Here is a 27,993-nt window from a genome sequence, read left to right as displayed (position 1 = left end):
AACTTCTGTAACAAATGAGGCTAGGGTCCTACAAACAACAGTCTCCTTTATACCCATTCATCCCCAAAGCAGTTTTTAAAATAAATTTAACAGATAGTGTTTATTTTTAAGCACTTTTTCCATTTTTATTTATTTAAATTTTCATACTTTGGGAAATTATGAGAGGGGTTCAGACAATAATCATTTGACATTGAGTTTTAAAAAATAAAGCTTTTGTAACCATTAAAAAACAAATTGTCAACATCATGACAAAATATACAAAGTAAATATCCTTAAATCAAACTCTAATACGTTCTCAAGCAGCATTTTTAATAGCAAACAGAAAAATAAAAAATTCCATCATCATGTGGCATAATATTGATACCACATGGCTCATCAACTGGGGTGGACCCTTTAGATCCACTACACAATTCACAACCTACCTCGCCAACCTCAGATTCCAGTTTCTTTCTGTATTATAGCAGAAGTGAGTTTTGAAGAGGGACTTAAGAAAAGTTAAAGAGTTGGCTTTATGGACTTTGACTAGGAGCTCTCCCCGCTCAAGTAATATGGAAGGAACCATGAAAGTGCTTGTTTGAGAAGCAGGCAATCAACGCTGGCATCATAGGTAGGAACTTACCTGACATAAAGGTAACAAGTTGGATAGGTAGGGTGGAACAAAATTGTGATGAGCTTTGAAACCCAGGATAAGAAATTTTTGTTTCAGATGGAAGAGTGGGAGCCAAGGGAAGGACTTAAAGGGTGTGTGAGAGGTAGTCAGGGCAACAAGCCAAATTGTGCAAGATGATCAAAACTTGGACAAGAACTACAATACTAAATCATCAAGTAAATTTCCCAAGCCTTTATTAGCATGATTGTCAAGTAATTTCATACCAATTTCACTAATTTTAATAATTTTATTTTTAAATCACAATGCCTTTCCAGCAAGACCAGGCCAATGCTATAAAGCTCTGGGTGGCAGCACAAAGTGTGTACTACTATGGTCAAGGATTCATTATGTGACGGGGAAAAGCAACATTTCATCCTAAAAAGTTACTGCTTTGGCAGCAGTGACATCTTGGGCTACTGGAGAGCCAGATAAAGACAAATGTAGCAAAAATGTGTGTGTGTGTGTGTGAGAGAGTGAGAGTGTACACACACACTCACGTGTGGGACAGCTGTTGAATAACTGCCTTTTACATAGACCCAGATAATATCTGTGACATACAAGTTTGAATGCATGTTATTAAAATAAATTTTGTTTCCATTTCACACAAGAGATGAGTCACATCGGGGTTGCTGTTCCTCCCTCCAGAGCGTGAAGGTGACAGGCATTAGGGTTGGATCACGTGGGCCGTATGCATTCCCAGTTTCAGAGGATGAGCAGCAGGCTGGTAGTAAATATGCATAATCACTGTGTTGCCATGCCAACTGTCAGTGCTGGCAACACTGTCAAATAGGAGTTCCATGTAACCGTTCTTTTCTTCAACAGTTCAAGTTTATGGAATTTCCCCATCTTTACCTGACAAACTGCAGAAGCAAGATACATAGGCGTACTTGCCACACACCATTTAGTGTGGTGACACTCCACATGGCATTGAATCAGCACAGGAAAGCCAGGCAAGGTATGGAACATGCTCATGGAATGTGTAGCATTCGTTTCTAATTTGTCTACAACCTAGCTGTGGAAAAAAGGATCTACCTCTGTTACAATTGCCTTAATTTTCTGGTTATTTATATTTAACTAGTAGAGTATATACTGCTTCTGGGTACAGAAGGTTATTTATATATTTCATGAAACATCTTACACTGACTCTACATTATTCAGATTGCCAGGAGCATGTTATTTTATTCTATAAGGTTCAGTTTCTATCAGGATTATGTAAGCATGAAGGGTATAGTTGGTACAATTTATTAAATATAGTAGAAACTGCACAGAATAATATTCCTACAAGAGTATCAATTTATAATGATTTTTCCCTACCTTGTTGAGACTTTGTTTTGCAAGTTACATTTATTCTGTTAAAAAGCAGAGGAGGGAATGAAAACTGTATGAGGAATCTCTAACAACAATATTTATTAAAGATGTATATCTAAGGAATTGAGATTGGAGCTTAAATCAATTTTGATGTCAATTTTGTATACTAAATAAATACACTAAGATTAAGCATATTTCCATGTTCCCTTATAATCTTCTCCTTGTGCTGTTCAGTGTGACAGCCTTCTCAAGGTATTGATAATCAGAACTAAAAAGCCAAACTACTGTTTTATAGGGCCGCATAGTGTTTATTTGTAAACATACATGCACACAAATCTATACTTTAGTATAGATTTGCCCCATGATGATATTCTGTATTGTCCAGGAAGACAGGAGGGACATAAGAAACCCTTCCAGTGTCTGACAACAAAGTACCAAGGTATCTTGAATCAAAACATCTTGAACTCTAGACACAAAGATGGACTTTGCTATTTGAACTCTGATCACATGCACTGAGTGCAGTTCTTGAAGCCTGTCCCACAGCCAGATCCACACAAATTTAGATTTAATTGTGAAGTAGAGAAGGATTTGAAATAAGAACCTCTGCTGTGACTGTGCACACAGTGATGTGAAGGCAACAGAGAGATCTGCCAACAGATTCACTCCATGGATCAATTTTTCCATATGAATACAGAAACATACTTATACTTGCCTTATTCAATGGGACTACTCACATGAATAAAGAAACAAGGACTGGGTCTTTAAATGTACAACATGAATTTTATGAACTGTGAATAAATCCCATAATTTTAAAATGGTCTGGGTGAATGAAAAAAGTCATGCAGACAACTTTGTATGTTTAAAGATATAATAAAACCTAACCTGATTTAAAGCACAATTATATTGTATAGTAATTGCTCTTCTAAACCCAAATTAAATCAGACTGTTCTCATAAAGAGAATTGCAAATTTAAACCTTATTGTTGTATAGATATGGATTATTCTGGGGTTACTTTCAAAAGAGCCTAATGATCACTCATACTTGACTTCAGCAGCAGGAATAATGACAGCAAATGCTGCAAAGTAAAAGATTTTGTATTTGTTTACTGAAGTAATAACCTGGACATAATCTTTAATCTTTCTCTAATATAACAGTAAAGATGAAAAGGTTTTATGAATATAGAATATACTCACTTTTCCAGTAAAATCATATTTCACAAACTTTTACTACTTTAAGAATAGGCCTTTCAACTTGCAAAGCTGCATAATAGCTCCTTATAGCATGAATGTCAGAAGTTAGGATTTCTCATAATTTGAAACCAAGTCTAAATGTACATTCCCCCTTTTAATGAACTGGGAATGTCTATTTTTTAGTAAAAGAAAATAGATCCACTAAAGATAAATACAACCCAATATTCCATGAACATTATTAGCCTCCCTTTTCATACAGGGAAGCATATATATTTTCCAAATAATTTTCATTTATTTATATATGTAGTACAACATAAAATATGTAAGTTCACACAGTTTACATCAGAAGAGTCTATTATAGCAACTTCTGTGTAACACTGCAAACTTGCTGAAGGATATATGCTGTATGTATAACTTATACTCTAACCCTTTAAGCTGTTCAGTGTGGCTCCCCCCCGACTTAAAAATGTATGGGCAAGACTGTACATGCCTAACTTTGAAAATCTTCCAACAGCCTATACTGTGCGTACAGAATTTCTGACATGTCCCCATCAAAGTAGAGAAGATATTTACATTTATTTGTGGGTGATTTACCATGTAATTCTATATAAAAAATTCACCAGGCTTGGCCTGGCCAATGTGATTTACATAAGTATTGTACTATTAGCGAACGCCCCGATCCAACAAGTTATGTGAGGGCAGACCCCTTGTACATACACAAAATATACTTTTATACATTTAATATAAATACATAGACCTTTGTTTATATATTCACAGTTGTATGTGTCCATTGGGTTTGAGTATACACATACACAATTGTGTTCCTTCTCCATAACTGGAGGAAATAATCTCATTTTTAAAACAAGTTTAAAAAACATGAGCTAAATATTTAGAAAAGATGCATTCAGGTTGGATGGCAAAAATCATATATGCAATATTAAAACATCCATAGAAAACAGAGTTAAAACACATGCAACAAATATTTAGTCCTTAGAACAAAGCACACAAGTCACATTTTTGTTAAGGAAACATACAAAAACGGAACAAGGTGGAGGCATGGCTGTCTATAGACACCAACACCTGATTTGTAAGTCATGGATTGTCATTATGTGTAGTTAGTGTCTCACCATGAGGCACCCATACTAGCCCATTTTTGTGAAACACAGAGCCCAAGAATTTTTTCCACTTTGGTTTTTGCATATAAGCTGTAAAAAGAATGAGAGAATCAGAAAACACTTTAGAGAATAAAAAGCAATCACATTCCTAGATGTGTCAAAGAAGCACCTCTTCCTCAGATACAAATATCATAGATCATGGTGAATGTATGTGACAAAGTGAGAGAGGATCTAGATCAGAGGTGGGCAAACTTTTTGGCCCGAGGGCCACATCTGGGTGGGTAAATTGTATGCAGGGCTGGGGCAGGGTGTTGGGGTGCGGGAGGGAGTGCGGTGTGCAGGAAAGGACTCAGGGAAAGGGATTGGGGCACAGGAGGGATGCGAGGTGTATGATGGAGCTCAGTGAAGCAGACTAGGGTGCAGAGAGGGGTGCGGAGTGCAGGGGGTTCAGGGCAGAGGGTTGGTGTGCAGGAGGGGTGTGGCAGGGGACTCAGGGCAGAGTGTTGGGGTGCAGGAGTGGTGCGGGCTACGGCAGGGGGCTCAGGGCATAGAGTTGGGGTGTGGGGTGGAGGAGTTCGGGGTACGAGCTCCAGCCCAGTGCCGCTTACCTAAAGCGGCACCAGGGTGGCAGCGGCGCGCACCGGAGCCATGGCAGGCTCCCTGCCTGCTTGCCCTGGCCCCAGGCTGCTCTGGGAAGCGGTCGAAACCATGTCCCTGCGGCCCCTGGAAAAGGGAGGGCACAGGGCTCCGTGTGCTGCCCTTGCCGCTCCTCCAGGTACCTCCCCCAAAGATCCCATTTGCCACGGTTCCCTGTTCCCGGCCAATGGGAGCTGCAGGGGGTGGTGCCTGGAGGCGAGGGCAACACACAGAGCCTTCTGCCCCCACTCCCCGCACCAGGGGCTGCAGGGATGTGGTGCCAGCCGCTTCAGGGAGCGGCGTGGGGCTTGCGGCGCCACAGTGGGGGGGAATCTTGCAGGCCAGATCCAAAGCCCTGGGGGGCCAGATGCGGCCCACAGGCCATAGTTTACCCACCCCTTATCTAGATAGATTGCCAGGAGTCCTTACCACTAAGGGTGAAAAACTCAACTGCCCTGGGACTTTTTTGGCCATGGAAACAAATGGGTGTGCGCGAGGGAGGGAGGGAAGTATCACCTTGAATCACATTGAGAAATTAATTTAGAAACTGGTCAAAGGAATTCAGCACCATACATATTTTCCTGTTGTGTGAAACTGTAAGAGCTTTTTTCTCACAAAGCCCATTTCCTATATATCCTGAAGTCTATAGACTGTACATATATACCACTTTACCCATCATTATCTGCAACTCAGGCTAATTACATGAATTATAAATCACTGACCAGGCCAGGAAGGAGAATAAAAGACAGACACATGGGATGGGTTTAATCAGCAGGCTGCAACTTTATTAATTATACACTGGGGTTGGCACCTACAATACCCACTCCTCACTCTTACGTACCAGGCATTTTAATAGGTTCCAGTGCAGGTGACAGGGCTCCAACCTCACAAACAAAACAGTAACTCAGGATAGACACTCCCTTACCTACCCTACAGACTCAGCTCAATTATAAAACCTCCCTCTCCCCATCCCTGTGTAAGGGGGTGGGGGGGGGTGACAGAGGCCACAAAGCTGGTGGTGAAGAGACCTCAGTCCTCAAAGATTTTGGGACTCTTTCCTTATATAAGTGTAAGGTCCTACAGCAAAACCCTGAGTCCCACTGACCTCTGGGAGCTGGTGCTTTTAGCCTTTACATGCCAGAAGTTGTGATGGGTCAGTAGTCCTACCCTCATTATATAAACCTTCCAATAATCTATTGTTTTCAATTAACTGTACATCCAGGAGGCTGTGAGGAAGACATAAAAAAAAAAAAAACCACCGAACTTCCTGCCAACATGGCCTCAAAGGGAAAAATTCCTTCCTGATCACTAGAAAACAGGCAGGCAGTCAGACTCCTAGCAACATAAAAGGGACTGTTCCTAACATAGAATGAAGGGGAAGGAGGGCAGGGCAGCTAATTGGAGAGCAAGAGGCATTTGAAAAGTCTAGGCTAGCTTAAATAGGCAGGGAAGGGACATCTGGAAGCCAATTCACTGGCCCCATTACCTCCTGTTCCTGCCAACGGCTAAGCAAAAGACAAAAGGGGGAATGGGAAGTCACAGCCCCTATCCTCCCAGCATGCACTCTGGGCTTCTCACATTCCCTACCTGTTGAAAGCAATAAGAGGGTAATCCACTCAGCAAGCAGGGAATTTGAGACTTTGGAATGTGCTTTACCAGTCGATTCGTAACTGCCCAAGTTTATTAGCTTTCAGGGTTATCTTTTCTCTCTCATCTGTAAAAAAGATGGGTGATGGGTAGAGTGGAATAGTTGTTGCATGAGACTCTGATGGAAAATTACTTTGTCATACTGATGTTGTTACTGGCTTATTTGATTTTATCTTGAGCTAACTGATTGGCCTATTTATGTGTATATTTTTGAAAGATGGGCACTCCTATTATAGAGTAGGAAAATTCCAAACGAATAGATAAATATGTAACATATATGCTGTCTGTTGTTAAGGCAACAGTATATACACTTCAAAGATGTGACTCATGAATCCTGTACTACTACATCCTTGAAATTAGCTCAAGGTAACAAGTAACATTGCTCAAAGGCTCACCAGTTTAGAGATGGAAAGTTTGAGAACTTTAAACTATTTCAAGTGTCTAGACAAATCGCATGAGAAGTTATTATACAGACCTGGAAAAGTGTTCAAGCTACTGTTGGCACATTGTATATTCTAATACAACTATCAAACCTGATATATACCTGCATGAGAGGCAAACAGCAGTTTACCCATTGAGGATAGTGGAGGCCACTAGAAGACAATGCTATATGCGAGCCAGCTCAGGAAGTGAGGAATCATTTAATCATGCAGAATTTCTAAGGTAAATAAGAGATATGCAGCTAGACAGTACTAATGCCTGTGTTTAACTTGGATCATAAACACGGCAGTTTGCCAGGGCAAATGAACATGGCTCAGCACTGCTAGTGTTTGGAGCGGGTGTGGGGGAAGGATATCAACTTCCTGATTGGATCTTTAACTTATTTTAGGTGCAACCAGGGAAATTCCAGCTGAAAGAAAGTGTCTAACATGCCACAGGATCAAAGTCAAGGTCTAACTCTGGACTGATAACCTGAAGTGCTTGAAAAAGCATCAGCATATTAATATACCAGCTGCTTGGTATTTGTAAGATAACAGTTTGCCTTAAGTTGTCCTTACGAAAAACGTTCTGGTTTAATGCTTACACAATGGAAGTAAGACAGACAACTAGATTCCATTGTCAACTATGCTTCTGGTTTACCATCTGACAGTGAGCAAGTTGCAAAAATTTGATATCTTAGTCCAGGGATCTCAAACTCAAATCACCACGAGGGCCACATGAGGACTACTACATTGGCCTGAGGGCCGCATCACTGACACTTTTTCAGACAAAGATACAAAAGCCCCCCACCCCCACCCCACTCCACTCCTTCCATGAGACCCCGTCCCTGCCCTGCCTCTTCCCACCCCTTCCCCGCCCCCATTCCAACCCCTTCCCCAAAGTCCCCGCCCCAACTCTGCCCCCCCGCCTCTATTCCAACCCCTTCCCCAAATCCCCACCCCAGCCCCGCCTCCTCCCCTTAGCGCACTGCGTCCCTGCTCCTCCTCCCCCCTCCCCCCGGAAAGTCCTAAGCATTGAGAGGTAGGCAGAGGAGTGGGGACGCGGCACGCTTGGTAGGGCAGAGGTGGGGTGGTGGTGGTGAGGGGAGCTTGGCTGCCAGTGGAGTCGGCACCTATGGCAGGTCCATGTGTTTGAGACCCCTGTCTTAGTCTTACTCAAGGTAAAATGAGAACAACATTTACTGATCTTTAAACAGTTTGAGATCTTTTAATTAAAATTATGTTTATTTACCACATGTACTCCACTTCGATAGTTTCTAAACTGTGTATTTATCCAAGGCACCAGAAACACTTCCTCCACTAAGTTGTCACAAATGTGATTCTATTTCAATGCCTGTACTTCCTTGACTAGTTAAGTTAGTCATTTCTCACTGCAGCCTACCCCAATGTACATGTTTAACATTATATTTGCCCAAATGATCATATAAAATGACATGCAGCATAACAGTGCTAACATGAGTTGTAGCTCACGAAAGCTTATGCTCAAATAAATCTGTTAGTCTCTAAGGTGCCACAAGTACTCCTTTTCTTTTTGTGAATACAGACTAACGCGGCTGCTACTCTGAAACATGACAATGTTAGATCATGTTTATTTGGACACCAGAAGAACTTGGGAAGACTTATTCAGAATGTAAGGTACTGTAGGGTACATGTTGAGGCCTATCTAAGCTAGAGATAGTGACCCTTTAACTTAAGAACCTAGTGGGATACTGAACCACAAGATTAAAAGGGGAATATTCCCCACCTCTGCAACTGCTAGGAATAAAACCAGGGTAATTTGGTTCTATCTGCCTCAGATGAAAAGAAAGTCTTCCTTAAAAAATGGCATTGGCTCTTTCTGCGGAAAAGAAATCAAGCTTTAAATTAGCTGCTTGATTCTTTTCAATGTTAGGATAAATATTGAATTGTTATGACTTACTGAAGCCACTCTGCTCACACGGCTCATCTTCTCATACAATATTATGCCCTTATATCAAATGCACAAAAAGCAAACGATATGAAGTGCTGATTTGACAAACTTTAACTCAATACATCAAAAGCCTGTGTTACTTTAGCACAGAGCTAGATCTAACACTGTCCAAGCTTCCTGTCAGAGGACCTATTGGGAATGATTTTTTTTAACACACACACACACACACTTTGTGCCTTTTTCTAGTTTTTTGTGCTGATTTAGAAACTTCCCAAACAAAATAAAGGCAGTGTGTGTAGGCTCAAACCTCCAAAATAAACTGTGAAGATTTCTCCATATGAGCTATAGGTGGTAACCACATTTTACAAGCTTGACCTACTGTGTCCACAAAGCATTGGAGTTCGCTGAATCAGACTTGGAGATCATAAAAACTTCACCTGTACTTTTACAGAATTTGTATTTTCCCTGAATCAAAGAACAGAGTTTATAAATGATGCTGGATGTGCACACAAAGTTTATGTTTCCTGAACCTGATTCTGGAGATTACAAATTACATAGTCTGTGGGAAAACAGGGTAAGATTCTGTGATTTTTTTTAATGTATTGGTCAGTAAATGAAGTACATTTGCCATTATTTAAAAAAAAAACAAAAAAAACAGTTCATACATGTACCTCTTTTTTCTCTCCAGGCTTGGGCTTTTGACTTTATGAAGTAAAATGGGATCTGTAATACCTGCGACCGTGTCTCCTGAAGGTGTCATCACACAAACCAAAAATGCTTTCTTATATAATGCAACTTAGACAAGCATGGTGAGTCATATTTAGATTTTTAAACAGGGTTTCAAATGGCTTTGGATCAAAGAACTTACCTTCAGCACATTATTTTGACAAGGGAGCCTTGTAAGTGCCAGAGATAATAGTAAATTGGGTCATTTTCAAAATCAGTATAACTATATATGTGTTTTGTTTTTAAACACAGAAGTAGGAATCAGTAAAATATGTATTATAAACATGTCTGTGCTTACTCACTTTTTGGCTAATTTATAGTTTTATTTTATAACACAAGGTCCCATTCTAACTTCCGTTACTTTAATTTTGCTCCCATACTGCCATGAGCCTCCCATCTTTCGTTCTTTGTTTCTCTTACTGTTTAATCCAAGAATTTTTATAAAAAAATTTTAGAAGACCCCAGCTGAGATCATTTTAAAATTTGAAAAGCCACAGTACTAACACCCATCACAATACTACCCTTCTTTCCTTTATCATCATTTTTCATAACAGCTCTAAGGAAGTCTGTCAGTTTTGCATTAAGGGAAGATATTTCACTTTACATTTTACATTTGGAGTATTGAAAAAGCATTAATTTTACAAGTAGTTTCATGCATATATTTGATAAAAAGTGAGATATTTTGTCACCATGATAACCGTTGCTCTTTTCAGATAAGTGACCATACTTCAGAATCTTGGCCTAAGAAGTTTCTACATGTAGACATATTTAGCTTGGTTTCTCAGTGCACTTGCATATTGTTGGCACAAAGAATCTTTGCACAATGGAAAAAACAAAAAAATTACACTTAGTATGCGGTTTGCTTACTTAGTAATTGTTAAGTAAATATTTTCTGAGGAGCCTCCAGAACTGCTTTGGGTGGTATATTTGAAATTCAAGCAGAAAAGCTCCTGTATTTGTCCTCTCTAATAATTGCCCCAAAGCTGCCAGCAGATTAATCCAAATTTGAATGATCCCATTTGGAAAGTTAGCTAAAAACTTCTCATAGTAAGAAACACTTGCCACTGCTACCAAAAATAAAGACTAATAACCAAGCAGTCAACCATGTGAAAGTGGTCTGCTGATGGGATTTTAGACACTGTGATGAAAGCAAGGAATCCCTTCCTCCATTCCTGTACAGCCACAGCACAAGATTTCAAGAAACCTGTGTTGCAACCGTTCAAGCTCAGTTGGTGCTTTTGCAACCAAAAATGGAGACATTTTTCTTATGTAAGCAGAGTCAGGATGAGCTTTATCCTGACATCTGGTGGTGAGTTGTGGTGGGTTGTGGAAAAAAACTTCAGGGGCTGATCTCGTGTGCCACCCACCCCACCTAGATGGTCACACTTTGGCTGCTGTGGGATCCCCAGTTTCTCTGTTATTGGGGCAGGAAGAATAAAGTGTTGTTATCCTGATTATGTGAATCAAGGACAGTGGAACTGTACTTGGCTTTTTGTTATGATGGAGGTACTCGCCCTCAACTAAGTAGCACTCACTAGGCAAGGGACATGGGTTCCAAAACTCAGTGAATTGAGAAAGGTTGGGGACAGACATTTGTACCTTGTGGTATGGGCCCCTTCTGAGGGCCCTAAATGCCAACTGCACTGCCTCCTCTCTCCACTGTGTAACAGCAGAGCTAATTTTGATTCCATTAGGAGTCTGGTTACAGATTGTAGAGCTGAATTCACTTTCGGCCAATGGTGCACCAGCACTGGGACTCCCCTACTACGAGCTGAAATCACTGAGTACTGTGTTAAGTAGTAGGGAGCCTGAAGATATATTGGTGAGTGGCTCGCAGGCCTGCTACCGGCGAGGAGCAGCTGGCGGAGTGGCTCGCAGGATGGCTACCGGGGGGAGCAGCTGGCGGAGTGGCTTCCAGGACAGCTACCGGGGGAGCGGCTGGCGGTGAAGGCTGCAGCAGAAACCCACAGAGAGATGGGGCAGTTGGCTGTCGGAGCACATAAGATGCCCCTTTACTCCCCACCCCAATTTCCACACAGGCTGGGGCCGGGGGGGGGGTGGGGGGGGTGGAGGGTTAAAACTCTGCCGATGAACTTCTGAACTCTGGACTCACCAAGGACAGAGGCAGAGACTTTTGGGTTATTGGACTTTTGGGTTGCTGGACTCAAGAACCAAAGGGAGAGGACATGGCCCAATTTCCTTCGGGTGGGTTTTTGCTCATGGCTTGTGTTATGAATCCTGTTGGTGGTGTTTCCCCCAACATAATGCCACATTGCTTCTCTCCATTATTAAAGGCTTTTGCTATGCTCAAACTCTGTGCTTGCGAGAGGGGAAGTATTGCCTCTTAGAGGCACCCAGTGGGGTGGTATATATTTGTCCCAGGTCACTGGGGGCTTGTAATGGTTTTGCATTGTGTTATTGGAACGGAACCCCTAGATACTGAACCCGGCCCTTGTTCCTGCCAGCTCTGACGGGCAGAAGGGTTACACTTACATTTATCTGTCTTAGGCCAGTGTTCAAAGGAAACATCGGAAGATGCAGCTTAAAATTCTGTCTTATTTAAAAGACAAAACTACAAAATTTTGTTTAAAAATGACCTCATTTAAAAATGCCCCCGAAGTCCAGTAGTTTCCAAGTGCAGATAGACAACACTTTTACACCCATTACTGATGTAGCATATTAAACTGTAACTTGTGACCTAGCTGTTTAAAGGCCAAATCCTGTGTGGAATTGAGCACCTGCCCCTCCCCTGGAAGTCCATGGTAGTAACAGGTGCTCAGTTTGAATCTAGGCAATAGCTACTCTGTGTGTCTTTCCAGGACTTTACAATGAATAAAATACAAAAATAATCCAGAAATAAACTTGCTTTATACATCACATGGTCAATCACATCAGTGTAATTTTGTACAGTTTGTTCTGAGGTCTAGGAGGTGGTGAGAGACCGACCAGCTGAGATCTCTGGGTAAAGATGAAAGGGAAAAAAATAGGGGGGACATGAGGTAAAGGAGCAACTATAGACCATGAACTCAGGAAGAGGAGGTGGATTAAGCATTTCTAATACAAATAACAGAAATAACCAAATCACAAGCCCTGCTAATAATGCGGGACTTTAACTATTTAAACATCTGTTGGAAAAAGTAATACAGCAAAACAAAATTTCCAAAAAGTTACTGAAATGTATTGGGGACAACTTTTTGTTTCTGAAAGTGGAGAAAGTAATGAGAGGGGGAGGGAACAGACATTTTGGTCAGAGTCAAGTCTAATAGGGAGGAATTGGAAGTGAATCTGAAGGTGGAAGGCAATTTGGATAAAAGTGATCACAAAATGATAGATTTCATGATTCTAAAGAAAGAAAGGAGCAAGAGCAGCAGAATTAGGACAATGGACTTCAAAAAAAGCTAACTTTAACAAACTCAAAGAACTGGTAGGTAAGGTCCCATGGCAATAAAAAGCTAAGTAATAGAAGTTCAGGAGAGCTGTCAATTTCTCAAGGAGACAACATTAAAGGAAACTATCCCAATGTGAAGGAAAGATAGCAAGACTAGTAAGAAGACAATATGGCTCCATTAGGTGCTCTTTAACGGCCTGAAAATCAAAAAGAAATCCTACAAAAGGTGGTAACATGGACGAATTGCTAAGGAGGAGTACAAAGGAAGAGTGCAGGCATCTAGGGACAAAATCAGAAAGGCTAAGGCACAAAAATGAGTTAGACTCAGCAAGGGATGTAAAAGGCAATAAGAAGAGGTTCTCTGAATACATCAGGAGCAAGACAATGATGAAGGAAAGTGTAAATCCACTACTTAGTGGGGAAGAAGTAGTAATATTTGAGGATATGAAGGCGGCTCTGGTGTTTAATGCCTATTTTGTTTTAGTCCTCACTAAAAAGGTTAATTGTGACCAGATACTCAACCCAATTAATATTAACAACAAAAGGAAAGGAACCCAAGCCACAATAGGCAAAAAATAGGTTAAACAATATTTGGATAGATTTGATGTATTCAAGTCAGTAGGGTCTAATGAAATTCACCTGAGGGTACTTAAGAAACTTATGGAACTAGTTGAAGCAATCTTGGAACTGTTAGCAATTATCTTTGAGAACTCCTGGAGGATGGGGTGAGTCGCGGTAGACTGGAGAAGGGAAAACATAGTACCTATCTTTAAAACGGGGAATAAAGAGGCTCTGGGGAATTGTTGTTTGTTTGTTTCTTGATGTGTGGGATGTAGTCGGTTGTGCATGGTTTTGTCTGTGCCTGAGAGGTCTGTTGCGGTTCCTCTCAGTATCATACAGTCTCAACTGGGGCCGGTGATATTGTTGTGCATGGGGCCTCTGATAAGGTTGATCCTGTTGCCTCCTGGGGAGAGACGGGTATATCCCCAGTGTGCACAGGGTGGCCCTAGAGTCTTTCATGGTGTGAAAAACTTCATCAATTTTTTTGGAAAAAAGTTTATCCTTATCAAAGGGAAGGTCCTCCACTTTGGTCTGCAGATATTTAGGGATGCCAGATGCAGACACCCAGGAAGACCAGTGCATCACTACCATGGTGGCAGTAGTGCGGGCTGCTATGTCTGCCATGTCCAGGGATGCTTGTAGCGCTGTCCTAGACAGCAGTTGACCTTCGATGAGGACAGATTTAAAATCCGCTCTTCTGTCTTCTGGGATATGGGAGGTAAAGTCAAATAACTTGTAACTGTCATAGTCGTAGCTTCCAAGGAGAGCGGAGTATGGCCCAGGAATTCAAGTCGTTTGAGGTCCTTATCTTGCAGAGTGGGCCTGTATTGTGGCTGCTTTGTTCTATGGGTCACTGCATCCACCATAAGAGAGTTGGGCAGTGGGTGGGAAAATAAGAAATCTACGTCCTTAGATGGTACATAATATTTACGTTCAGCCCTTTTACATGTTGGTGGGATGCAGGCAGGGGTCTGCCATATCATATCAGTGGGTTCCAGGAGAGCCTCGTTTATGGGTAGTGCAATCTTTCATGGCACAGAGGGTTGGAGGATTTTCAGGAGTCTGTGTTGTGTCTCCTGCACATCCTCTAATGGAATGTCATGGCTGATTGCCACCCTCTTAAAAAGTTCCTGGAACTGCTTAAAATCATCCACGTTCTGTGGCAGTGGTGTCATGCGAGCTTCATCTGCAGCTGATGGAGAGTTATGAGCAGGTGATTCAGGGAAAGGTTCGTAGCCCACATCTTCGAGGGGCAGCTCAGGAGCTCTGAATGTAGATGGAACTGGAGATAGAGGTGCAGAGAAGGTCTGCGGTCTGGTGGAAGGTCTGCGAGAAGGATTGGTGCAATGGGTAGATCAAGGGTACCACTGAGGCCAGTGCACAGGGAATGAAAAGTGGGGCCCCGCCCATGGGGGGACAAAGTAGTGAAATTGAGGCTGGTTCTTGTGAAGTGTTGTGCTTTGAAATAGGTATGGCTCCGGTGGGAGAGGAGAGTCAGGCAGGGAAAACTCTGCCTGCTGCAGCATGTCATTCTCACGGTCGGTGAGGGTGGCCAAGTCGGGTGGTGAGAGCGGCTTCGTCAGAGAGCGAGTGCTCGGTGCCTAGGAGGGGAGAGTCAGGCTCTGGGGCCTGATTCAAGAACTACTGCTGCTCCGTGGACTGTGGTGCTGCGGGTCTCGGAGCGTGAGCCGACGTCTGCAGCAATTTCTGCGGGAGTGGTGCGTCTGCAGCGGAGGTCATTGTCAGGCTCGTGGACTGCACTGCTGGTACTGGGTTCGTCCACGGTGCTGGCAGGGCCAGTGCCGAGGAAAGCTGCCTGCTGTGGGGTAGTCGAGTCCTGGTTTCTGTGCCCCATGAGAGCTGTGCCTGAGGTGCTGGGGTGGTCAGCTGTGCCAGTTTTTGCCACTATCAGCACCGGAGGAAGAGATTTCGCCAGAGACCTTTTCTGTTTCTGTAGGTCTCTCCGTGGAGAGATTGGGGTTTCCTGCCTCTTCGCATGAAAGAGTGAAGCCATGCTCCTGGTAGGTTCCGACCTGGCAGGGGAGCGTGAGGGAGAGGGTTTACTTGTGCCCGTCTCTGTTGGTGGCTGCAGAGATTTCTCCATAAGGAGCATTTTCAGCAGCAGGTCTCTGTCATGGCGAGCCCTGGTTTTCAGGCTAGTACAATGGACACACTTAGCGGGGACGTGTGTCTCGCCTAGACACTTCACACAATGTGAGTGTTCATCAGACCATGGCACAGACTCATTGCAGGAGATGCATTTTTTTAATCCAGGGGACCCCGGCATCATGAAGCTATGACTGCCTGAGGGGGAAGTCTCAATGGGAGACAAACGTGAGAGTAAAAAAAAAAAACAACAACTTTTTTTAGCTAATGAACAAGGAATAACTATTCTAAAGGAAGGGAAAGAACTGGGATACTTCTATCTACCTATTTCTACTTATTTCCTTCAGTGACCAGGGGCAGTGCTGAACCTCTTCCTGAGCCCCGTCTTCAGCCGATTGAGAAGGAACTGAGGGGGTGCGGGACACGCGCGCACAGACAGACCCTAATGCCGCCGTGAGACAACAGCTGGGTGCGTGCATCTGGAGTGCATCACCTGGAGTGGAGCACCCATAGCACTCGAAGAAGAAGGAATTTTATACTTTAAATATTAATGTTAAATATTAACTTTAAGTCCGTGGAACTTTGTAATGGACTGATCTCAAGGATACTTTTCGTCACTTACTCTCAAGAAATAATAAATAAAACAAAAGCAATACTACTAAGGATGAAAAAAACTTGGATATATTAGCTTCAATCTTTTTCACTGTAAGAATGAGAAATAGTTAAAGTCTGACAGACAATGCTACTTTTGAACATTGTCCATGCACTGACTAAACCACTAGAGAAGCAGTTTAAGGAGAGTAAAATATATTTCAATAGATAAACACATCAGATAACTGTTCATAGGGAAAACCAACTCAAATGAAGTATCATAACACTTTGTTTTTTAACAGTGTATAGAATACTAAGTTGTTTCATTATACTGTGTGTTGAAGTGCTTAGTAGGAAATAAACATGTTATTCTGCTGATATATTCACATGTTTTGATAAGGTATGTGCCAAGACATTCCTTGCTAAGTTAAGTGACTAATCAGATGCTGTGCTGGTAAGCACACCCTCAAGTGTCATCATAACCCGGACGTTTGCACATGACACCCAGAGAAAAAAAGCTGTCACTGTAGGTTCTTGTGCCCTCTGTAAATAATTTCCGTATTACGTTTTGTAATCTAATGCCTGTATTTAGTGAACCAGGATACAAGTAAAGGTCAAAACCTACCACTTTTTAAGTTCATTCTCACACATTATCGTCTCCTCTCTGCCTCCACTCTACAGGCACTAAGCTTTAAAGTAATTTTCATTTAGGAGCAACAAAAAATATTTTAGTAATGGTTTCTGGGTGACTCATTTCATTCACTAAAACAGAAATGTGAAACACATTCCTGGAATTCTCAAATTAACTGAAACCAGCATTCTTTTTTCTTTTAAAACTCTGAAATGTCTCCTTTCTGAAATTTGCATTGTGGTTTACAAACTGAAGTTAGAAACAATTAATAGTAATTAGCTCATTATCATGTAACTTTGGTTTGTTAGGAGTGCTGAAAATATTTTCTCAAGTCACAGATTTCAGGAAAACAGTTTTCTTAATTGAAAATATTTATTTTCATTGCTGTATCTACTGTACATTGCCTATAACTGAATGTTTGGCTTTATAGAATTTACAAGCCTATTTTTTTAAAGCAAAGGGGATACTGGGAAAGTGTTTAAAATGATTAGCTTTATGAAACAAAATGTAACAGCATGGAAAAGGGGGATGATGCCAACGCAGCAGCAAGATGACTGGAGGTTCTATGCCCATGTTCTAGCCCCAAAACACAGCAAGACATCTGAAGTATGATCAGACACTCAGGTTATAAGTAACAGATCAATGCTTAGGAACAACTGCTTTAATACACTATCTCTGTACAGGACCACATGGATATTCTTGTAACTAGATTGCTGCTTACCAGCTTCAGATAAAAGGACTGATATTTGTGACTGGCGGTGGTGAATGATCCCTGAAAATAGGAGATAAATGCTCCATGCAAACATATGTCACATAACATGGCAAGGTTTTAGGTTGAACCTCCTTGAATGAAATCTGGCACCGTGTAGTCTTTTCTGTAGGGAATATAACCTTTCCCTAATCCACCCATGTTTTCAAGGAAATCTCCTCATGGATATTTCCTCCCTATAGCCCCACACACCACAATTTTTTTTTTCTGTCAGAGGGCATCTGGACTTATGTTTTAAAAATGCTGTTTATATTTTTGGTAGAATTTGGCCATTAGATTTTTGAGTTTGACATAACTGGTGTCATTTGCTTTTAATGTAGTCTTTGTTGCTTACTAGAAAATAGATCTTTGGAAAGTTTTAGCATATTGCATTTGTGGAATGAGTTAGGTTCTATGAAAATTTCTCATTAAATTGTCACTTGCATTATGATCTAGAAAAGCCACTTAAGCAAACAGTGTCATTTTTTCTTTAATACTGAAAGTACTCTCTGTGTTGTAAGTGACACTACAGAACACTCTGGACAATATAGTTTATAAATACCCTCTAAGAAGACAAGCCAAATGACTGAAGGATTATAAGTTCCCTCTACCAGTTGTTCAGGTATTAAAATGGCAAGCAGTAAGAATACAGGAGGCTGGGGGCAAGTAACGAACAGACAGTGTTGAAAACTTTATGTGTGGAACAGAATAAACATTCAGAGAAGCACGCTGAATTACTATTGTGGAACTCTTGTAATTCAAGCTTATTTTCCACCCCCTAATAAGGACAAATATAGACATCCAATTATTAGTAATTTTGAGACTCTTATTGTAGTGACGATTCCATGTTCACTATTAATATAAGGCTCTCTGACAAGAGAAGACTAAATACGGAGGTCACTTATCTGTAACTGTACGTTCTTCAAGATGTGTGGTCCTTATCTGTAGTCCACATGAGGGTACACATGTACACCATGCACGTGAGATTGCAGATTTCGCAAGCGAGCAGTGTCTATTAGTCCATTCAAGTGCAGTTGCCCTCCTTGTGGTCTGGACTGAAGGTATAAGAGGCAATGCAGACTGACACCTCTCTAGTTCTGCTCTTACTGTGAATCATAAGGATTCAAAGCAGAGGGGAAGGAGGGCACATCTCAAACAACCTCCAGTTATAGGTAAGTAACCTCCATTTCTTCTTCGAGAGCTGGTCCCTGTATTCCACATATATGCAATTAGTAAGCAGTATTCAAACAGGAGGGGGAACATGAAGATGTAGTTGGTATAGAGATCTATAATGCTGCTGTCCCAACAGCTGCATCTGCAGAAGAGGCTGAACTAATGCACAATGTTTTGTGACTGTATGGATAGAGCTCCAGGTAGCCACCTTACAGATTTCCAGTACAGGTACCCCTTGAAGATGTGCTGCTGAGGTTGCTTGTGCCTTAGGGGACTCGACCTCACTCCATCCAAGGGAGGAATACATGCTAATTGAGAGCAAATAATGATGCAGCTAGAGATCCACTAAAGCAGCTCTGAATAGATAATGCTTGCCCTTGTGATCACTCTGCTAATGGCGACAAATAACTATGGTGATTTTCTAAATCAGTTTCATTCTTTGCAGGTAGAACACCAAAGCTCATCTGCCATTCAGAGAGTGAAGTGTCCTTTCCTCATTGGAACCATGTATGTGACTAGGTTGATTTCTGAGAAACTCAGAAATGACCTTAGGGATGAATTTTGGGTGAAGGTAAAGAGAAACTTTCTCCGTATGAAATATGGTGTATGGGGGCTGGGTGGAAGTCAACCATGAGTGCTCCCAGTTCACTTGCCTTTCTGGCTGAAGTGAGGGCAACTAAAAAGACAACCTTCATGGAAAGGTGGGACATGGAACATGTGGCCAGCAATCCTAACTAGACCTTTCAGGAATCTAATTGTGGCATGTGAGTAAAAATAGAATGGCCTTCTATTGAAGGATGGAAGGCACTGATTTCCGGTACTCAGACCCCCAGTGAGCTAATGGAGAGTCCTGAAGTTTTCAGGGCCAGGAGATAGTGTAAAATCGCAGGGTTAGCTCCAGATTTCGGAGATAACTAATTACACTGAGCCCTGGTAAAGAAATGCCTCCATTTATCCAGATAACTTTCCTTCTTTGACTGAGAATAGACTTCAAGCATGGACATCAGATCTAGAATGCTCATCCAAATACCAGGCCATGAGGTGAAGGGGGGCCTGGGTTGAGATGCCTGGTCTTGACATTCTCCTGAGTTAATAGATCTGGGAAGATCAGATGCAGATGGAAGGACAGGCTGATATTCACAGGTCTGGAAAACAGAATTGTCTGGGCCAGTTGAGTGCAGCTTTGTTTACTCCTGGGGGAATTCTGCGCAACCCCCCCCCCCAAATTCTGCACACAATATTTTAAAATTCTGCAAAATTCTGCATATTTTGTCAAAACAACACAATATAACCACACCAGTTTCTATTATTTTTGGTCATTTATTTCAAAACCCTGGTCAGCAAGTATGTCTGTAACAATACAGACAACAAAAAAGATTCAGGAAATGTTTTTTGACAAATAGATTCCTTACTAGACATATTAATACAGAACTCGGAGTAATAAATCATTTAAACTACAATACAGAACCGTATTTCCCACACTCCTCAGAAGCAGTACAAAGGCTTGGGGGAGTCAGGGGTAAGAGAGGAGCTGAGGGAGAGGAAAGTAAGTTGCTGGGAAAGAGCCTGGGTTGTGAACTTGGAGGGTTGTTGTGTATGGGTGGGAAAAGTATGGAACAGGTTTGGGGGGGGGGGGCAGGGAGGGATTGTTAGGGAGCCCCATGCAGACCCTGGCTGACCCCTAGCCTCTCCCATTCAGTCAGGCACATCTGCCCCTGTCCCCATGTGTTCTTGCACCCTCTGTCCACATGTGTCCCTTCACCCCCACTCAGACACCCACTCCCCACATCCCCATGTGGCCCTGCACCCCCTCCTCCTATGTGGCTCTATACCCCCCACCCCATCCCCATGTGTCTCTGTGCCCCCACCCAGCCACCCCCTGTCCCTATGTAGCTCTGAACCCCCCATCACCAGTTGGCCCTGCACCTCCCTCCCCCCTGTGGCCATGTGCCTCCACTCCCATTCAGCCCCTGCTCCAGTCTGTCCTCCCCCATGAGCCCTTATGAGCCCCTCTCTGACCCTTCAGCATGCCACGCTGTCTGTCTCCCCATGGCTCCTGTCTCTGACCTGACAGGCACTGTGAAGAAGTCAGGCTCTCTCTTCCTTAGCTGGTCAGGAGCTGCTGCTTTGTTCTATCGCCACAGCGCCCTCTGGTGTGCAAAAGGCAGAACTGCAGAAGTTATTTTCTGCTGGGAGCTGCTGCTGTTCTTGAATCACAGCGCCCTCTGGTGAGCAAAAGAATGAAGGTTGAGAATGATCTCCATTCTCTGTTTTTCTTGGGCACCATGAAAAAGGGGCATAGAACTCTTTCCCTTGGTGCTGAAGTGGTACTTGTTCTATGGCCCCTTTTTGGAGGAGTGCACTTGCATCCTGACGGAGAATCGCCTTTTGAGAGTGGTCCCTGAAAAGGGCCCCAGGAAGAGGGTTTGGGGGTAGGAAGGAAGAAAAACTCTACAGAGTAGCCAAAGGGAATGATTTCCAGCACCCACTTGTTGGTTGTGATTACTCTCCAATTTTGGGTGGAAAGAGCAAGACAGCCACCAAATGTTTGGGCGGGGGGGGAGTAGTGGATGGCATCAGTAGGGGTAGGCAGTCTTCAATCATCCTGTCAGAAGTAATCCCTGGATGGTAGATAGGGTTGAGTAGTTGGAGTTATGGTAGAGGGAGCAATATACTGAGGTTTTTGTACCAAGATTTGCATTGTGGTTTGAATGGGTGCTAGTGGTAGAATGGCTGACAAGGCGGTCTCAGATTTTACTCCTGCTTATGAGGTTTTCTCTTTGGGGTGTAAATGCCCAGGGTTCTGAGAGTTGCCCTAGAGTCTTTCAATGAATGTAGAGACTAGTGAGTCATCTTACTGAGAGAGATTAGACTCAAAGGGCAAGTCCTCCATGGTATTCTGAACCTCCCTGGAGTGCAGCCAACATCCATACCTCTGAACTATTCCTATGTCTTTCCCTCTAGATGTGGTTTCAGCAACATCCATTGCAGTTTGAAAAGATGTTTTGGCTACCAGTTTGCCTTCCTTAATCAGGGCTATAAATTGGGCCCCATCCTCCTGAGGGGGTTTGTACCTGAAGTCTAAACTCCGAGTAATTGTTAGCAAAATAGGATTTCAACAAGGCCTCATAGTTAGCAATTAGAAACTGAACATTGATAGAAGAAAATGCCTTCCCCCTTAGATGGTCAAGTCATTTAGAGCCCTTCTCCACAAGTGTTGCTTTGGAATGCTGTAGCCTACATCTCTCAGTGGCTGCTTGTACCAAAAGGGACTTGGACATGTGAAGAGAAACTCCACTTCTTTGGCTGATACAAAATATTGTGTTTCAGCCCTTTTCAGGGTGGGGGTGCAGAAGATCGGAATATGCCAAACTACCTTGGTTGGTTCCATGATGGCCTTGTTTGCTGGGAGGGCCACTCGGCTGGGACCAGAAGATTGCAAGATGTCAACGAGCTGATGCTGAGTATCTTGGACCTCCTTGAATGAAATCTGGCACTTATTTGCCATTCTCTGCAGGAGCTCAACAATGGTTGTGGTCATCAGATGGGGATGGCAATGATGGGACAATTCTCTCCTCGGGTGAGGATGATAAAACACCCATTCACTATCATCAGTACCTGCAGATTCAGCTCAATTTCCTGTCCCTTATACTTCAACAGCTGCCTGATATGTGGGGAAGGTCAATGGGACTCAGATTGATCTAGGGTGTCTAACTTAGGGATCCCACAGGACCACAGTAGGGCTGATATGAAGGGTAAACCAGTTGAGGGGGTACCCCAGGGCACTGGGTACCAATGATCCCTTGCATAACCATATTCAGGTGGAAGACAGACTCCCTGATCTTCTCGAGTCTCTGTCCAAACTTACTCCCCGCATGGGGGTGAAGATTCATCTGGAGCATCTTACTTAACTGAAGAGTTCTTGTTTGACTGCTGGAGCGGTTGATACTGGTGGGTGAAAGCTCCTGCCAATGGACACAAAAGGGGATCATCCCCCTCTCCCTGAACTGGTTTCCTCCTTGAGTGTCAAAATCTCTCTCTGGAGGGTTAGACCCAACAGAAGAGGAGACTGAGGATAGGGAAGGATAGGCTTCAGTTTGTCATGGAGTACGGGGTGTTCCGGTAGTTTGGACTGATGGATCCAGTGGGTCTGTGGTCATAGTGGATGGCAGATCCTCCTGGGGATGGATTGGACCATCAAAGATTCTAACTCTTAGATGGTGTTGGTGGGTGCATGCAGGCACATGCATTCCAGCGGTTGGTATCAGCAGATCCTTTCTCCTTTGCGCTTTACCCTTATGTTCTGAGGGTTTACATAGGCCTAACTCCTCAGCACCTGTGCAAGAGAACTCATCCAACTTTAGAGGTCAGGGAGGGATCCCTTCTTGTGGAAACAGACCTGGCAGGAGACCTGTCCTTATGTTTATTAGAGTGCCCCTTACTCTCAAAAGAAACTTTAGTTGAGGACTCCTTGGGCTTAGTAGTTTGGGCCTCTGGCTCCTGAGCTCATGCTCGGAGTGAGTGCAGTTGGGGCTGATGTAATAGGCAAGCAACATGGCTTCTCCTTAAGGCGTTTCTGCAGACTGAGCTCTTGCCCCTTGCAGGTTTGTGGGGGGAAGGGGCAGCAAGTGCTACTCTTAGCTGAAATATGGGTCTCTACGAAACAGAGGCAGCACTGGTGTTCGTCACTTACAGAGAAGGAACGAGGGAAGGAGACAGTTCTTAAACTCCAGGATTCTGGGCATAGTCTCTGTCCATAAGGAGAGACTCCCTGAGGCAGGGAGAAACTAAGCTATACTAAATATACTACAAGACTAAAATCTAACACTAAAAATACTAAAAACTATACGCAATATATTTAACAGTTCTGAAGAAGAAGAAGAAACGCAAAGGTCTCTACAGACAAAGGATTCTGACTCAGGCTATGTGGCAGTAAGAAGAAACTGCAGAGCTGTTGGTCTGCACCGCTCCTTAAGCCATCAGTCCAGACAGAGCATGAAGAGGGCAACTGCACAGGCATAGACCAATGGACACTGCTGGCTAGAAATTTCCAATCTCAGGCACATGGGGGCACGAGCACTCAAGGAAAAATGGATATTTATTCAAATGTTTTATATATACAAAAATTTCACTGAGACCATTAAGTGACTTTGTGGTCATTATGAGGCTCAAATATGACAATGGTTTAGCCGCTAAAAATAATTCAGTGCAAAACACTAATTTAACAAAACTAAATTCTCAAACACCAAAATTTAGAAAGGTATGGCTCTGCCTGGAACGTTAACCCCTTTCCCTGAAAATTTGCATTCCATCATCCTTCTCCACCCTTAAGTCTTGCTCCAAGGTCCACTGAAATCAAAGGGGTCTCAATCAGGGGAACAAGGTTGAAAGCAGACACTAGCTGTCACTTGACTTTATAGAAGCTCAAATCTCATTTTTTGTAGAACCTCACAGCAGGTTACAAGAAAAAGATAGTCTTCCCAAAGATCTTCTCAGGTTTCCTATGATCAAAATTACATTACATTATATTATTTCTGTGTGATGGCTGAAGCTACTGCTGAAGAATCAAATGAGGCTCTCAATCACTGTTTAGCTATGAGCTGTCCTTCTGCTATTAAGGGTTTAACCAATTTCCTTTGCTCTTCAGGCAGATCTCTAGCAAATAAAGAATATTTTCTCCCAGAGAAAGTACTGATACCTAGACATTATGGTCCGATAATTAGAAATCCTAATGCCTACTGAGGTTGAGAAGAAAATCTTCCTGCTCTGAGTATCCAGCTTTTTGTCGTTTTTGTTAGAGGGGTAGAAAGCACTGACCTTCTTTTGTTCTCTGAAATACTGTGGTGAACACCAGGGAGTGGGGTGTATGTAGAAAAAAGAAAATCCCTTGTACAGTAACTGATAGCCCTTATCGGCCTTCTTTAACAGGGCTTGACCAGTGAGTGGCTGGATTTGCACAGATAGTTTTGTCTAGTTGGAGTGACCCTTCAAAAATTGGGAGGATGATCTTGCTGTTAGGAGAGCCCATTATACTCAACAATGGATAAGAGGTTGCTTTTCCTCACAGAGATGGATCTTTAAAGTTGAAGCCATTCTGACCACCAGTTTGTGAAATGTAATGGCATCTTCTGATGGGGAAGATGCTGATGAGACACCCACACTGTCAACAGGGGATGTCTGATCATCAAGTCGCTAATCAACGTCCTGGTATTCAATGGATCCCTCTGGTTCTTCCTCCGAGAGGGAATCTGAGACTGCCATTAGGGAGTGCTGCTCTCTATACCCAGTGTAGGTGGATGCAGGAATACTGAATCTGTTTTATGAAATTTTCCCTGACCTCTAAGAGGACAATATTGGACTTTTCATTCCTCAAGCGGCTGGGACTGATGCAGAACTCTCAGTACTCATGGAACCAGTGGTTACAGAATTGGAAGGTTTGCCTGCTAGTGTCTCCTGAAGTACAAAGCAGTGAAACCAGTTTTGATGTAACTTGAGAGCTCTTGAGGTGAAAGTGCTTCAGACTGCATACCAAGAAGGAGAGTGTCTTTCCTCCAAGCAAGCCACACTCCTCATATTGGTATGCAAAGAAGGGAATACAGCAGGAAAAGAAGCATACCTCTTAAATCTTAACCTTTTTTCCTTTGGATCTGCGACAGGATCCGTGAGCCCATAGTGAGCTGTGAGAACTAATAAAATTTATAAAATAACTTTTTGAAATATACAAAAGTAATGAATTTATACTCCGTTCTAATTAACTAAAATCTAACTCAGGCATTGCATCTTTGAAGAAGCTGGATCCAGATTCGATCATCTTGGAGAGGTTGTGGTCTATCTGCTGACACAGCTGGAAGGAAGTATGGCAGCCAAGGCAGCATGCCCCCTTTTGTAGCCTCTCCCTCAGAATGTTCAGAAACATCAAAGGGAGTAGTCGGAGGGAGCAGGAGAGCACACTGCTACAAAATGTTCTGCCATTAGTGCTGCACCAACAAAACATCCCAGTAGAGGGAATGAGCAGAAGCCATTTGAAAAACACCTGTGATACCCACAAAATAGCATGGCGTTCTGATCATTAAGGAACGAAGTTAGGTATGTTCACACAATTAGGCACATATCACTCCCATTGTTTAATGATGGTGGGAAAAAATGTTAGGGCTAGTCTACACCGGCAACACTAAAGCGTGGCCGCGGCAGCGCTTTAATGTGCCTTGTGTGATCGTGGCATAGCCTCTCCCAGTGCTCTAAAAAAACCCACCTCCATGAGGGGTGTAGCTCCCAGTGCTGGTGCACTGTCTACACTGGCACTTTACAGCACTGAAACTTGCTGTGCTCGTGGGGTGTTTTTTCACACCCCTGAGTGAGAAAGTTGCAGCGCTGTAAATTGCCCCACTGTAGACAAGACCTGACTTAGAGTCTCCTGATGACAGCACTGCTGATACCAGTGCTAGACATCAACCACCATACTCATTTTAAGAAGTCTATGGTTCAAAATAGAACATTATAGTAAAAAGCTAGAATATCCAGATTGTAAGCTTTCCAAGACAAACATCATGTCTTCAGAATGGGACCCCAAATCATGACTGAGATTTTCTGAGCATTCTGAAATATACATATGTAGCAGTAATAAACTCATTAGCCAAAAAAAAAAATCAGAACACATTTAATAGGAATATAATTGTTTACAATTATCATCTTATACCCAACCAAAACAGAATCCTATCCTTGTTTTGATGCTACATTAAATTAATAAACTTCAAGAACACATCTGCAGGCCAGGCCTGTATCTCTAACAGGTAGTCCAGCGAATTTCTGATAAACGTGCTGCATTTGAAATAGATACAGAAATTACTTGTGTACAAGTCAGAAGTATGTTGTCCTTTGATGTAAATAAATCACAGTCAACAACATCAAAGAATTATATACTTGGATTGAGAAGAGATGACAACAGAGAGTGCCCAAAGTGGTCAACAGATACCCTAAGATCTCATCTTTAGCCACTCCCCTGTGTACAGGCAGACCTGTTTTCTCTCTTCCTCCCCCCACCCCCCCGCCGTTTTTTGGGGGGCAGATTTTTTGTTTTGGTGTAAGGTGCCAGACTGGCAGTTTTGGAGATTGCAGTCTTTAATTTATCCACAGAATAGTATGACAAAGTTCCTCCTCTATCTTGGTGGGTCTTGCACTTATTGGCGGATTTGCTCGCCTTGGAGCTTCATGGCAGCCCTCAGTTTGGCTGTTTTTGTGAACCCACAGTCCAGGTCAACTCCTCCTGTGTCTGACCAGGAGTTGGGAGGTTTGAGAGGAATCCTGGCCCACCCTCAACTCTGGGGTCCAGACCAGGGTCCCATGGAATGCAGCTGTCTAGAATGCCTCCTGGAACAGCTGTGCGACAGCTACAACTCCCTGGGCTACTTCCCCATGGCCTCCTCCCAACACCTTCTTTATTCTCACCATAGGACCTTCCTCCTGGTGTCTCATAATGTTTGTACTCCTCAGTCCTCGAACAGTACGCGTTCTCACTCTCAGCTCCTAGTACCTCTTGCTCCCAGCTCCTCACATGCGCACCACAAACTGAAGTGAGCTCCTTTTAAACCCAGGTGCCCTGATTAGCCTGCCTTAATTGATGGCTGCAGGTGTTCTAATCAGCCTGTCTGTCTTAATTGTCTCCAGAAGGTTCCTGATTGTTCTGGTACCTTCCTTGTTACCTTATCCAGGGAAAGGGGACCTACTTAACCTGGGGCTAATATATCTGCCTTCTATTACTCTCCTGTAGCCATCTGGCCCGACCCTGTCACAATAGGTATTCACAGTCACAGGCAGTGAACGTTTACCCATACTATACCACCAAGGGACCCCAATCTTGATTTTGGTCACAGCATCTATGCTTAATCATTAGCCTCTCTGTTATGACTGCCAAAATGAGCATGATTTTGGTTCTGATTTTGTTATATGGATACTTGTCCGCCGATAACTGGACTACCACTAAAAACAACAACCCCAAAACGTATTTCACAGAGGACATCCGGTGCTAATTTTCAACCCTAGACTTAAAGACTACCAAGTCACCTAAGTCATCCAATCCTTTTTATAAGAACATTTATTAACAAGTTGGGCTTTTTTGCTGGGAGTCAAGACACTTTTTTCTCATCCTTTACTGCTATTACTACTATAAATAATAACA

At 42.9% G+C, this 27,993-nt stretch overlaps 1 protein-coding gene and 2 long non-coding RNA genes across 5 annotated transcripts in view; 2 read left to right on the top strand and 1 right to left on the bottom strand.

The window, feature by feature from the left end:
• RETREG1 (reticulophagy regulator 1) overlaps positions 1-27,993 on the bottom strand; it is a 136,240-nt gene that overhangs the window by 57,742 nt on the left and 50,505 nt on the right. The window lies entirely within an intron of this gene.
• LOC119565638 lies at positions 1,100-16,779 on the top strand. Its single transcript, XR_005224437.2, has 3 exons — positions 1,100-1,604; positions 9,583-9,703; positions 16,023-16,779. It is a non-coding gene; the product is annotated as an uncharacterized LOC119565638 (long non-coding RNA).
• LOC119565637 lies at positions 18,587-23,944 on the top strand. 3 transcript variants are annotated; one of them, XR_006288761.1, is made up of 3 exons: positions 18,587-18,817; positions 19,264-22,398; positions 23,684-23,944. It is a non-coding gene; the product is annotated as an uncharacterized LOC119565637 (long non-coding RNA). The 3 variants fall into 3 exon arrangements; XR_006288760.1 differs by having other exon boundaries at positions 18,604-18,817; positions 19,264-19,582; positions 22,149-23,944; XR_005224434.2 differs by having other exon boundaries at positions 18,614-18,817; positions 19,264-19,389; positions 22,149-23,944.

This window comes from Chelonia mydas, chromosome 2 (assembly GCF_015237465.2).
Source record: "Chelonia mydas isolate rCheMyd1 chromosome 2, rCheMyd1.pri.v2, whole genome shotgun sequence".
Taxonomy (NCBI): Eukaryota; Metazoa; Chordata; order Testudines; family Cheloniidae; genus Chelonia; species Chelonia mydas.
This window is presented reverse-complemented; position numbering and strand designations above follow the sequence as displayed.